This window comes from Taudactylus pleione, unplaced genomic scaffold (genome assembly GCF_031769625.1).
Source record: "Taudactylus pleione unplaced genomic scaffold, aTauple2 ptg000259l, whole genome shotgun sequence".
NCBI lineage: Eukaryota > Metazoa > Chordata > Amphibia > Anura > Myobatrachidae > Taudactylus > Taudactylus pleione.
In genome coordinates this window covers 5,911,957-5,927,500 of record NW_028284661.1, presented here as the reverse complement: position 1 = coordinate 5,927,500, position 15,544 = coordinate 5,911,957, and positions in this window count along the sequence as shown.

Below are 15,544 nucleotides of genomic sequence, written 5' to 3'. Positions count from 1 at the left end.
ACAGTAACTAACAATTATCAACTTCGACTAGGCTGCCACTCTGTCTTGAATCTCTTGTATAGCTCTGAGCCCTGTGATATGCTGTTTAGATTCAGTTTCCACTTTAAAAATTGGCATTTTGCAAGCTTGTTTTTTTATATTTTTTTCCATGTCCCTGATTTATTTGATAGTTATTACAGTACTGTTAGTAATCAATCAATCAATGTTTTACTTGGCTCTACTAAATACTCCAACTTCATTTACCTGCACTTACTTCGGGCCTCTGATCTAGTTTTTGAATAATGAAAACATTTTATGGCTTCATATAGTTTTTAAAACTGCCATCCTGTCTGCCACTGCAGTGCCGCTATGGGCCTGATTCAGCATGGATCACAACTGTAATTTTAATAGCAATTACGCACACAGTCTCATTGTGAATACATGCTACTCCTCTGTGATCGCTATGCCATCACAGCACAACATATGGATGCCCATCTTACCTTACACACATCCATAATAATTAGCAAGATTGTAAAACCATCAGTAACATCCAGTACAATCGCAGCCTCACGCACACTTGCACAAGGTCTGACCTTACCCTGGAATTGGTATCCTCATTGCACGCACTGAAAGCCCAAGCTGCGTATAGTATTGTAGTGTCTAATTTATGAACACCCATGCAACATCATTCAAATGCAGTGGCACACCTGCGTTTCGCACCCCTGCATACCTACGTTGCTGATAAATGTGGCTAACAATCACACACAAAAAAATGCAGCAGCAGCCCCTTGATAAATGACACAGGCAGCACAGCACCCCTGCACACCTATGTTGCTGATAAGTGTGGCTAACGCATACACACACACTGAAATAAATTACTTTATTTTTTTCACACTAGGGGGGAAGCACCCCTGAATGAGGCAGCAACTCCTTGATAAATGACAGGCAGCACCTCTGTACACCTACATTGCTGAAAATTTGTGTGAACGCACGCACACACACACAGAAAAAAAAATTCACACTGGGGCTGAAGGGCACCCCTGTTGGACAGAGCACCCCCTGGACAACACAGCAGCACAGCCAGCCAGCCCCTATGGACAACAGCCAGCTAGTCACTATGGACAGGACAACAGCCAGCCAGCCCCTATATGGACAAAAGCCAGCCCCTATGGAGTGGACAGGACAACAGCCAGCCAGCCCCTATATGTGGACAACAGCCAGAACTGCCCCCTATGGACAGAAGCAGCCAGCCCCTGAGTGACAATGACAACAGTAGCCAGCCCCTATGCACAGCCCCTATGTAAAAAAATATTTTATTCAGTAACTTGAATTAAAATAAGTAATCCTTCCACTTTGAGATCAAATAGGTAATAACTTAAGACTTACTAAGGGTGTCAGCTACAGTTGGGGCAGAACTGGATGTTTAATAATAATGCATGTAAGATGTAATATGGAGGCATTTTCTGGGAGACCAGGTGGGTTTATTTTGATTAACCCTACATGACTCCCATGTTACGCATGTCCAGATGGGTAAGGCCATTACAGCTCCAAATATAATATTTTTTCTGAACTTAGGGGCGGATTTATCAAAGCTTTGAGATAGGTAAAGTGGTGACAGATAAAGTACAAACCAATCAGCTCCTAAATGTCATTTTTTTATAGCCTGTAAAATGACATAGAAGCTGATTGGTTGGTATTTTATCTCTCTCAGCAACAGCACATTCACAGCCCCCTCTCACTTCACTCTCCACAGCCGGAATGAAAAATTACGGCGATCGCGGACCTTTTATACAATCCAAAACCCACGAGAATCCGACAGCGGGATGATGACGTTTTCCCTCATTTTGAGATCCGAATCAGACGGGAAAACTCGAGCCGGCTCGGATCTGACTCGGATCCCCAAAGTTCGGGTAGGTTCGGATCTCTGTATTCCAAACCCGCTCATCTCTAGTTCATATCTTCTAACCTTCATCAGGAAGAAAAATGATGCAAGCATGCTATAACAGTTTATCTTCTTATTTATATTTTATTTTAAATAAACAATTTTACAGTTATCTTTTCTGTATGTCAGGTTGTTATCACCATTTTCCTTCAAAAACATTGTAATTGTGACTCTAACAATGTTCTGCTTTTTGTTTTGCAGAATGTATGTGTCAAATTGCCTTAATTTGTTTTAATGCTACATTAAGACAGGGAATGGTTTTATTCAGTAACTTAAATTAAAATAAGTAATGATTCCACTTTGAGATCAAATAGGTAATAACTTAAGACTTACTAAGGGTGCCAGCTACAGTTGGGGCAGAACTGGATATTTAAAACCAATGCATGTGAGATGTAATTTGGAGGCATTTTCTGGGAGACCAGGTGGGTTTATTTTGATTAACCCTACATGACTCCCATGTTACGCATGTCCAGATGGGTAAGGCCATTACAGCTCCAAATATAATATTTTTCTGAACTTAGGGGCGGATTTATCAAAGCTTTGAGAAAGGTAAAGTGGAGACAGATAAAGTACAAACCAATCAGCTCCTAAATGTCATTTTTTATAGCCTGTAAAATGACATAGAAGCTGATTGGTTGGTATTATATCTCTCTCCACTTTATCTCTCTCCAAGCTTTGATACATCTTCCCCAAAGTCTGTAATAGAGCAGTATTGTATTAAGCATTACCTTATGGGTACCATGTTTTGAAGACCGTTAAAAAAAATTATTGATTGATTAATTAATCAGCTAATTACATGTAATGAAGAGTACTGTGATGAATGATCTATACATAAAGTATTGCAAGGAAAGCCAAGCAGGTATTATATTGTTTTCGAATAACAATTTAGTCACTTCAACAAGATCTGGAAGTAACAGCTGATGAGCACTTTGTAAGAAAAGCAGATGTGGTGACACAGTGTACAGAGGTACAGTACCAATTAATTTTCAACCTTTTGTGCTTCCAGTTACTTGCATCACAATTTGAAGCCCATGGACAACCTGTGAATACATTTCTGAACAGACATGCTACTTATAACTAGAGATGTGCGCCGACACTCGTGTTTTGGTTTTGGATCTGGATCCCCCTGGTTTTTGATCTGGATTGGTTTTGCCAAAACCTCACTTCCGTGTTTTGTTTTCGTGTTTTGGTTCTGGATCTGGATTTTTTTTCTTAAAAAATCATAAAAATAGCTAAAATCACATAATTTCAGCCTGGTTTTGTTCCTACAGTACAATTAACCTCAATAACATTTATTTCCAGTAATTTCCAATCAATTTTGACTACCTCACAATATTATTTGCTTTATCTAGTTAAGGCCAAAAGGTTGCATCCAGCTAGCTGGCTGACTAAGCTAAGTGACACAGTGGGCGGCGCTAACATGTGGCAGTTCAGCTTCTAATTTTCAACATGGATAAAGTGTGTTATACAGTGTGGGGTGGATACACCAATAGTGGACTTACTGTGACAGCAGTGTCGGCAGAGTGAGTTGCTGACAGTGTCCTCAGTACATGGAATGGCAGTGCTGTGTTGCTGGCTGAAAGTTTTCTGACTGTGTCGGCAGTGCAGGGGTGTTCTCAATGCAGTGTGCCAGTGGTGTTGGCAGAGCAGGGGTGCCAGTGGTGTCCTCAGTGCATATGTTCTGACAGTGTCGGCAGTGCAGGGGTGCTGGTGGTGTCCTCAGTGTGGGAGTGTCGGCAGTGTCAGCAGCAGTGGTGTCAGCAGCGGGGGATGCTGCCAGTGGGAGTGCCAGTCGTGTTGGAAGCGGGGGGTGCCGGCGGTGTCAGGCGGTGGGAGATGGCGGGTGCCATCTCCTTCTTCAGTGTTCATTTCCAATGGGCTTAACGCTGATTGGCTGAGAGCCATGACAGATGGCTATCTCAGCCAATCAGCATTAAGCCCGCTCAATACAAAACCTTGCAACCCGACAGAGGGATCCGCGGTTCGGATTGTCCCGGATACCCAAAATTCGGGTGGGTTCGGATCTCTGAGATCCGAACCCGCTCATCCCTACTTATAACAACAGGGCTTATTTAACATTGTGCAATAAATAAAAGCAAACTAACTCAGTGCACCTTAGTGTGAAAGTAGCTTTCTATTTTAGATAAATAATTAAATAATCATCTATATATATATAAAAATGAATGCCCTGACTGACTCACTCACTTATCAACGCCATGCCCAAACCCCTGGACCTAGAAACATGTAATTCGGGGAGAATATTCCTTCCATGACGTAAGCACCCACCAAGTAGGAATATTTCAGACTCGACCGCTTAAGGGGGTGAAAAGTTGTAAAATGTTTCCTCTCAACCGAGTTGATTGGGTGTTAAAGCAACATGTCCCAAATGCTGTGGGACTGTAAGCTGATTATCTGGGTTGAGTGACGGCTTCAGAGTTTGGACTGCACCACAGTCCAATATTCAAATAGGGGAGCCACACCAACTGCCAGTGACGTTTGGCAGCATTTATGGGACAGTTGGTGTGGCTCCTCTATTGAATATCCACTGGAGTCGCCACTGCTAAGGACTTAACACTAGTTTTTTATCCATTTGGATACTTCACTTGCTTTGAATGAGAATGAACATGTGAGGTAGGGGGGCAGAAGGGGAGAACAGGACAGGTTGAGGAGAGGAGAAATTGGTGAGGAAACTGTGAGGAGATGTAGGAGAATAGAGAGGGAGAGGTTCTATTCTATTCAGGGAGGCATCCTGAATAACATGCCTTAGTACAAATGTGTTTTTGTTTTATTTGCACTTAATGCCAATAAAAAATGTTGCAATTTTTTTTTATTTACTTAATTTTGCATACTAGCATGCTTCTTTACATCAGAGGCATAAAATAAACTAAGCATCAGTTAAGTTAAGATGGTATGAAGAAGATGGTATGAAGGAAATTCAAATATCTAAGTTCTATCTGGGTGAAACTGGGTACATCAGCTATTAATACACATAATAAAAGAAAGCGCTATTTGATACACGTAATAATGTCAGTAAAAATATATTTGAATATGTGAAAAAGCCGCAATGCAATGGTCAAGGTATACAGTACAGTGGCATAACTAGGGCAGGGCGAGCGGGGCACATGCCCTGGGCACCATGTGACCAGTGGTGCGAGGGGGTGCCACCGGCTATGGTACCAGCTCACCCTAGTTAGCCAGTGTAGTGCCGACCGCAGTGTGTGCGGTCAGCGCTACACATTTACACAGGACCAGCGCTAGGCTTCCAAGCGCCGGTCCTGTGCTGCACAGCTGAGCCCCTTCACTCCCCCTGAGTGCTTGCCCAGTAGCGCCAGGAGGAGGGTCGCAGGTGGGCAGGCTCAGGCTGTGCTGACACACACATCACCGCCAGCGCTGGCGGCGATGTGTGTGTTAACCAGCAGCCAATAAGAGTCAGATGACTCTCATTGGCTGCTGCCGCTACTGCACACACATCACTGCCGAGCGGCAGCAATGTGTGTGTGAATCAGCAGCCAAAGAGGTCAGACAGACTTTCATTGGCCGCTGCTGCTGCACACACATTACTACCAGCGCTGGCGGTGATGTGTGTGTTAAACAGCAGTTAATGTGCATCAGATAGACACTCATTGACTGCTGCAGCCACAGCGCCCACTGCAAGAGCTGGATCCCTTCCAGCTCCTGCAGTTGGTAATGGGAGAGACGTCATGACATCATGACGTATTTCCCATAATGCAGAGCGCCCCAGCCCGAGAGGACTGACGTGCAGACGGCAGCGTGGATTCAGGTAAGAATTTTTACTTTATTTATTGTTTCATTTCAGTGTGTATTTATCGGGGGGGCTAAGGAGGGGACTACTACTGGGGGCACTGCTTTGGGGGGGACAGGTGCCACTATTGGGGACTACTACTGGGGGGATACTACTGGGGGCACTGCTTTGGGGGGAACCACTACTGGGATCTACTACAGGGGGGGACTATTACTAAGGAGGGGACTACTACTGGGGGCACTGATTCGGCTTCGGGGGAGGGGTCCACTACTGGGGGATACTACTGGGGGCACTGCATAGAGGGGGACCACTACTGGAGTCTACTACAGGGGGCACTGCATTAAGGGGGATGCCTACTGGGGCCACTATAAAGGGCACTGTGTAGGGGGGACTACTACTGGGGGCACTGCATTGGGGGGGACCACTACTGGGGACTACTACCGGGGGGTACCACTACTGGGGGGAGACTACTATTGGGGGCACTGCATCAAGGGGGACTCCTACTGGGGGCACTGCACAGGGGGGACCACTACAGGGGGCAATGAAAAGGGAGAACCACTACAGGGGGCACTGCATAGGGGGGATAACTACTGGGGGCCTGCATAGGGGGGACAACTACTGGGGGCACTGTATAAGGGGCACTACTGGGGGGCTGCACATGGGGGATCACTACTGGGGGCACTGTATAAGGGGAACTAATGGCGGGCTGCATAAGGGGGACTACTACAGGGGGAACTGTGTAAGGGGCACTGCATATGGGGGATCACTACTGGGGGCCTGTATAGGGAGAACTTATTGGGGGCTGCATAAGGGGGACCACTACTGGGGGTCCTGTATAAGGGGCACTACTGGGGGCCTGCATAAGAGTGACCACTACTGGGGGCATTGTATCATGGGGGTACTATATAAGGGGGACCACTACTATGGGCTCTGCATAGGTGGGACTGTATAAGGGGCACTGCATTAAGGTGCAAATGGAAAGAAATGTTCCCAGTGACAAGAAAGGGATGTGTGTCATGTTGACATGCCCAATTTGTTGACACGCCCCATTTTTCAGTGGCCATGCCCCTTGTGACCACACCCATTTTTCACCGTGCGTGCACATAGTGGGGGGGGGCTCCATTTTCAAATTTGCCCTGGGCTCCAAATACCCTAGTTACACCACTGATACAGTATAACCATAAAACAAATATAAAAATATGTTTATAGCTCTTTTTAATGGCAATTAGTGCCTGCCTCTCTGGTGCAAGTATGCAGATGACATTCCCTTTCTTACCCTAAAGCTGGCCACACACATGGCGATGTGTTGACGATCAGCCGATGTGTACGATTTGCCGTGCACTCTCCACGGGAGCTCCCTGGAAGTCGTGAGCACGATTTGGTCCAAAATACTGCCAATTTGACTTCCAATCTCACGATCCATCGTGAGTGAATCTTGACTTTCCCAAAATAAGAGAAGGGACTCCTCATGATTGGCGGGAAATTTAAATAATAATAACAAAGGGAGGGGCTAGCCAGGGGGTATAAAGAGCAGCCACCATTTTAGCCCTGTGCACATTCTGCTCTGCTACTAGTGAGGCTAGGTGTATACCAGCTAAAACCTGTACATTGCTACTGTGCTCTGCTTTGTATTTGGCTTTTACCTCTTACAAAGTGTCTTCTACCTGCAAGTGTGTGCAACTGCATTCTATCCTGTTCCAGAATTCTGTGCTGATGCATCCCTATAAGTATAAAGTGTTGGTCGCCCAAGCTGAGGTCCAGTTGATCCAGGAGAGGGCCCAGCGAAGGAGAAAAACATGCTGACCAAAGAGTGGCTGCAGCAAAAGGGATACCCACTCTCACATGTCCCTGCTGATGGAGATCAAGGACAATAATCCAGACAACTACCGCAACGACCTGCGCATGAATGACGCCACTTTCCAGGAGTTGCTGACTATGGTGACCCCCCACATCCAGAGGCAAGATACAAGGTGGTGGAGGGCAATCCTTGCTGAAGAGAGGCTGGTGGCTACCCTGAGGTACCTGGCTACAGGAAAATCATTTGAAGACCTGAAGTTTGGGACCCTCATCTCACCTCAGTCCTTGGGCATCATCATTCCAGAGACCTGCAAGGCTATCGTTAAAGTGTTGCAGTACCAGTATTGCAAGGTAAGAAATAAAAACACACTAACATTTGTTTCTTGTGAATGAAAAAATTTGTTCTTGTTTTTTTTTCAATGTAACTCTTTATATAACTGTCCCTGCCAATAAGGCTGCATTAACAAACCTGTGCTGCATTGCAGTCATGAACATTTGAGTTGCAAGAACATTACACCACGTAATTTTAAATATATTACATAAACATGTGTATAAACAGTACAAAACAGCATTATCACCAAATTTCATAAATCCCAATAGGTAGCCTGCTGTATGTTGTATGGCGGGTCAGACACCAGATTGAACAGGCCAATACATGCATGGCACAAGTACAGATTGTGGCCCCGGCTTCCAGCAATCTGTACTTGCGCCATGTGTGTAGTGACCTTGTCCAATTAGTGTCATCACCACTGTATAGCATACAGACTGCACCTATTGGGAGTGATGAAATTTGGTGATAGTACAGAAGAAGAAGAAACCAAAAAAAATTAAGAGTAATGCAGCAAATCCTCCTCTGACTCCAGCAGAGCATTGTAAATGGTCCTGCTTCTGGATGTGGTGCTGGGTGGGGGAGTAATCTCCAACTGGGCTGGGAGGCTGACCTAGGCATTTGGAGCAGGGGAATAAAGCATAGGATCAGTAATAGTTCTGAAAATTACTATTGAGAGATCGAATGAGAAGCTCATAGACGAGCCTATGGAAAAGTTGCCACATCCATTTTTCTCATCTAACTATTAATGTGAGCAGTAAAGTCATCAATATCATCAGGGGCTTTTTGAAGGATGCTTTCTGCTTTTTGTAGACAACTCCTCCTGTTCTGTGTGCTTTTGCTGTTTTTTTTTTTTGGGGTGGTACCAAGGAGGATGAGGCTCCTGGTTCAATGGGTGTGATAATTGTGGTGACGTTTTCCACCTCGCTGTCCCCGATCAAAGTTAGGTCCCGCGTGGTGGACAAATCAGGATCTTGGGTGGGAGTCTATATAGTTAAAAAAGAAAAAACAATATTAAAGCCATGTTTTTCTGAAAACTTATTTTTCTATTTTTCCAGTTTCCTAACACCGCGGAAGAGTGGAAGAGCATCGCTGAAGATTTTGAACAATGTTGGAATTTCCCTAACTGTGGAGGAGCCATCGATGGAAAATACATCCACATCAACCCACCTGCCAACACCGGATCATATCACTATAACTACAAACGCTTCTTCGGCATCGTTCTCATGTCAGTGGGGAATGCCAACTATGAATTTTTGTTTGTGGATGTCAGCAAGAATGGCCGTGCTTCAGATGGTGGGTCCTTCACACAGACTGCTTTCTACCAGAGATTGACCAACAAAACCCTCTACTTGCCATCACTGGACGAGACAATGCATGGCCTAAATTACATTTTCATCGCAAATGAGACTTTTGCAAAACATGAACATGTGATGAAGCCATTTGCACAGCGGGTCCTGACCAGAGAGAAGAGAGTCTACAACTATCGTTTATCCCGGGCACGGCGCATTGTGGAAAATGCATTTGGGATACACAGCAACCGGTTACGCATTTTCCACACCACCATAAACCTATGTGTGGAGAAGATAGACTGGGTTGTGATGGCGTGCTGTGTGCTGCATAACTTTCTGCGAAGCTACCCAACGAGGATCAGCCCAGCTAGACCAGAAGATGTAAAAGCTCTGGAGGCCATTGCCCAGTTTACATCAATGTCTGCACCAACAAATGCAACAACATCAACAGCACGTGCCAACGAAGTGAGGGAGGAGTATATGGCCTATTTCAAGGGACCAGGTGCGGTGCCATGGCAGGAGGGCTGTTTGTGGGATAAATGACTATACTGGACTACTGTGATTGAGCAACAAAAAAAATTAAAGGTTTTGGTTTATAAACTGTGGGCCTGATTCAGACCCGGTCGCAAGCGCTGAGCGCTCGCAACTGGGTCGATGGTGGCCCAGAGCACATGCGCACGACGGAGCAAGCTCCGTCATGTGCATGTGCGAGACCCGGATAGTGACGGGCACTCTGGGCCTGATTCAGACCTGGATGCTATCAGCCGTTCGCCCGCAGGAGGTACGTCCGTCCAAATGTCAAACCAAGCGCTCGCACGAGTGATCGCTCGAAGCGAGTCTTCCGTCCCATATTTCCACTACCCCATCTCTAGCTAACGAGCGAAATAGCGAGCGCACTACTTGTTTTTTGAAGAAGTGTTCGCTCGCACAAGTACGACCGGAAGTAGGCCTGTCATTTGTCGATTGCCTTGTTTTTCCTTCGTTAATCATCCGTAAATCGATTGGTGGCAATCATTACCTTAATTGACTTAATTGTTGCTCGAAAGTTTTCAATCCTGTTTTTTTTTTAATGTCAATAAACTTTATTGTTTGTTTTGTGTTCATTTTGGTCCATAGAATCCGTCCGCTTTTAATGGGAAACTTGTTTTTTTTCAATCCAAAGGCAGTTTCTTTTATTTTTTCTTAGCTTTTAATTTGTTTTCAAATTATGAAATTTTTTGATTTCCAGCTTGTTGCTAACGCATCCAAATGCAGCAAGCCAATCATAAGTCACAATTTATTTTTAGGGGTTGTTCACATGACTCACACATTAACCAATAGAATGCTTCATATTATTTATGATAGTACATTAGCTAATCAAAATTTAGGGGTCCCTGTAATAAAACCAATTTGTGTAAAAAAAAAACCATTGCCATCATGAGAGCCAGTGCTTTCACACGGCGGGAGCCACTGGTGCTTACGGAAATAATAGATTGCCGTATAACGGACATGCCGCCCCCCATCACCAACCAAAGCAAGCGCCGCACGTATGCGGAGGTGCGGCGCAGGTTGCGGGCCATTGGCTTTCATCGGACCATCAGCCAATTGGAACGCCGGTGGTCCGATTTACGACGCCGGTCCCCACACCTGCTTGCGCATCTTAGGATGAGGATCCGTCGGCGTAAGTGGATATTTGAATGTTTATATATCTATGTCAATCTGTTGGTACTTTTAGTCTTTGCTAATGTAAATTTGCATTAATGCGTGTGCATGTGTGTAGTATGCATTTTTTTAGGCCTAAATGACACCTTTTTTTTTTGTTTTATCACGATTAATATTTTCTTTTGGTTTCATGTTTTAGCTTTAAAATCTTTTTGGGTAAACATATTTGCTAATATTACAAAATATACATCATTTAGGTCAGGAGCGGATACGGAGACATAGGAGGCCTGCCAGACCCCTCTCCCCAACTCCCACCATCTCCTCTCCTGCCCACTCCTCCCAAATTTCCCCACCCTCCCCTGAACTGCTCATCCCTATTTCTCCTCCCTCTCCTGCTCCCCAAATACAAATAACCCCTCCCTCCCCTGTCCTACCCATCCACATTCCCACACCCTCCCCTGATGCACCCACTCCTCAATCCAACCCCTCCCCTTTATCCCCCATGGACATTTCTCCTCCGTCTACACCCATCCACTGGCCCACCTCGGAGGAAGAGGATCTGAACCAACCAGGCCCACAACCTGCAGGTATTTTGTTTGTGATGTTTTCATTTTTTGTGTTAAAATGTGCCCTATATGCATACACTGTTGTATCCCTGATTACAATCTAAGGGCAGTCCTGGGTTTTTTTCGGTGGTTTTTTTAGGAAAATTTACCTTTTCAAATGTTTTTTTTTTACTAGAGGTTTTTTTTATTTTTCTAAAAAAAAAAATTTTTGTCTAAATTTTTGGACCAATTTATTCCTGTTTCCAAAAAAACAAGAATAAATAAATAAACATATGCCAGAGCCAAATACAAGTTTCATTGTGATGTTTAAAATTTATACACTAAAATCAAGATACAAATGATGTAAGGATTATTTAAGTTCCCAAAGTGATTGTTCAAACCACTCTTCTCATGTCCCTGTTTTTTTTTGGCTTTTTGTGCCAATTGGTTTTTTTGCACATTTTTGATAACACTATAGTTTTGCATCCAAATTAGCATGGTATTAAAATTTTATTTAAGTGTCAATAATCCTGTTTTTCTAGTATGTATTTGTTTGACAAATCACATTTAATTTAAATACATATTTGTCTTTCTACAGACCCCAGGATGTGTGATCGTGCCATTTTGGGGAAGATAGTGCAAATGCGAGGACATTTGATGCAGCTCCTGATTGCAATGTACCATTTGCTTGTTTTGATGCGACAATAAATTTTATGAATTTTTCTATTATGTTAATAAAAGTTTTTTGTTTAAACCAATCTCATTTATTGACTCCCAAATTAGCTCACAAGGTCATTTTGATGTTTTTTTATGGTGTAAACATTTGGGTTTATGGATTTTGCATAGGAAAATGCAAACAATGTGGCATACCAAATTCAGGGAGTATGTAATCTTTTAAAGTAAAACTTTTCACCCAAAAAAACTTTAAATATATATTTTTACATTTCAAACATTTTTCCAATTGTCATTAAATCCATAATGTTTTTTGAAAAATACCTTATATAATTATTATAGTTAATCCAAAAAATCCATGCAACTACCAAAACTTTAAAAAAAATATGTGAAAAGGTAGGCCCACTATGTAAACATGTTAATTGTTATGTGGTTTTTTTATTTTTTAACAACACCAACAATAATTTCAGAAAAAAAAACCCAATTAAGTTAAAAGGTAATGTACATTTGCTGGTTTTTTAGGTAAAAAAAAACAATTAATTTTAAAAGTAGTTTATTAAACAATATATGACAAAAAAAAACAAATACACACAAAAAAATGGCAACAAAAAAATCAAGAACTGTTTGAAGATGGTGCATGCCAACATGTTGTCCCAAAATCAGGTAAGAAACACATTTGTCCTGGTGTAAAGGTCATTTTAGAGTCATTAATGTCACAGGCGAGCATTTTCAGGAAGTAAGAAGGTTGTTGTTTGGATTTTGCATAAAAAAAACAACAACAAAAAAAAAGGTTAAAATTCGAAACAGGATAGTAAACACACATAATTTTCAGTCTTCACAATGTCAACACATGTAAAACCAAGTAAATTCAAATACCTGAAAAAGCGGGAAATGACATAATCACGTATGGCCCCCCCTGACACTCTCCTCCGACCAACCTTGGGGGAACCATCCTCAGGCAAGGCATCCTCTGGCTGCATTGGGACACCACTCCTTATGGCGATGTTGTGAAATATCCCACACAGGACCACAATTTTGGAAACCATAGCCGGCAAATACATGAGGTCGCCACCAGAGCGGTGGAGGCATCGAAATCGACCTTTTTAAAGGCCGATACAATGCTCCACCACCTGCCTGGTGGCAGTAAGTGCGGAATTATATTGAGTTTGTGGCCCTGGTGTGGGAACCAAATAAGGAGTGAGTAGCCAGGGCGTGCAAGGGTAACCACTGTCTCCTGTGAAATAAAAATCAGTACCATTTCTAAGTCAACAGTGTTTGTTTTTCAAATTAGGGGTACCACTTACCCAGAAGCCACACGTCACCAGCTTGTAGGTTGTTTAATTTGTGCCAAAGTCCTGATTGCCGGATGACAAATGAATCATGTGCACTTCCTGGAAATTTGGCATTCAGGGACAGGATCTGGAGGGAGGTATCACATACCACCATTACATTCATCAAATGGAAATGCTTGCAGTTCCTAAATATGGCCTCCAGCGCTGCTGGAGGCTGAAGTGGTATGTGAGTGCCGTCCACAACCCCTATGATGTGTGGGAAGCCTGCAATTTGGTAAAATTTCTGCTTCACCACATTAAGGGAACCCATATCCAATGGCATATTAATAAAATGATGTAGGTGCTTAAACAGTGCATCCATGACCGCCCTCAGGATCCTTGAAAAGGAGGATTGGGAAATGCCTGCAATAATCCCAACTGTGGTCTGGAAGGATCCTGAGGCGCAAAAACGTAACACCGAAATTAACTGCGTAAGTGGTGGTATTGCTGTTGGACTGTTAACTTGCCTTTCAAGATCACTCTCTGTTAATGAAAGAGTGTCTAGGATGATTTGGGGTGGTAGGCGATACTGCCATAAAACCACATCATCAGGCATTCCAAAAAGGGTTCTAAATATCTGGGGCCTTGCACGCCTACGATGCCTACACCTACGAGGATGTTCAGGTTGGTCGGGGTCGTGGACCATTGCCACTATAATTCACCCAACATCAATCTGAAATGTTAGACAATGTAGTTAGTTTAAAAATATTGATAAATAAGAAAATATACTTATCTTTTTGACAAATTAAGACGAATCTTATAGGGTTAGGCAGTGACATCTTGAAGAGAACCTATGAATTAGATTTAACATAAATAAAAAATAAAGAAAAATGTGAAAACAGCCTAAGTCAAAAATATAAAGAATGCATGCACTACACAGACGTTGTTAGAGTCTCATTTTATTCTATTAATCCATGGTACGCTAACACCACAGACAGGAGCTGGCCAAAATATACGCAAGAGAGGACAATAAATACCGCTAAATGGTATGCTAACGCCACAGACAGGAGCTGGCCAAAATATACACAAGAGAGGACAACAAATACTGCTAAATGGTACGCTAACGCCACTGACAGGAGCTGGCCAAAATATATGCAAGAGAGGACAATAAATACCGCTAAATGGTATGCTAACGCCACAGACAGGAGCTGGCCAAAATATACACAAGAGAGGACAACAAATACTGCTAAGTGCTACGCTAACGCCACAGACAGGAGCTGGCCAAAATATATGCAAGAGAGGACAATAAATACCACTAAATGGTACGCTAACGCCACAGACAGGAGCTGGCCAAAATATACGCAAGAGAGGACAATAAATACCGCTAAATGGTACGCTAACGCTACAGACAGGAACTGGCCGAAATATACGCAAGACATTTAGCATTTTTGATGGCCAAATAATCATTTGGGCACAAACAAAATAAAACATAATGAGATCCCTTAAAAAAACATGATACATGTTAACAATAAACAGGGTCTAAAGTATCGCAATAAACACTTACCGTACAAAGACGATACACAAACTGGAATTGAAGTCCACAAGACGATTAACGTAAAAAAAAAAACTAAAAAAAAAATAATTATTAAAAAAAAAAAAAACACTAAACTTACCTCAAAACCAAAAAAAAAGCTGTTTACAAAAAACGCAAAAATGCAAAAAAAAAAAAGCACTCGACAACTCTGCTAAACCACACACCTTCACAATCACCACCTCCGCACCTAGAACTTCCACCAGCAACTTCTATCAACCCACACCGAAACAAGGCCACAAAAAAGCCTTAAATAGACCTAACTTTCCCGCTCAAATCAATGACGCTCAATAGATGCGCCCGTATAATGCACACGCATCTATAAAAACGTCACGAGAGGCCACAATGGGTCTGCTGAAATCAAGGGTTTAATCATGTCCACTGAACAGCAGCAAAGCCAAATTCCTGGACCAAACAGTAAGTAGCTACAAATGTAAAGTTAACACACCCGAAAAAAAAAAATTAATGTTTGTTATTTTTTTTGTAAGGTGTTGAGACTGACAATGAGGAGGCTGCGGGGCCTAGTACCCAGGCCAGGGCCAGGGGCAGAACTATGGGAGACAATGGAGGCACCTGCCACCGGGCTCCAGCTCTGAAGTGGCACCTCTTCCATTGTCCATAACATATTCACCCTGCTTAGGGCTGTAACTATGTACCCGGCGTGTACTATCTCGGCTGCCTAATACATGGCACCCCTTCCCGGCACCTGAGAAGCCACCATAC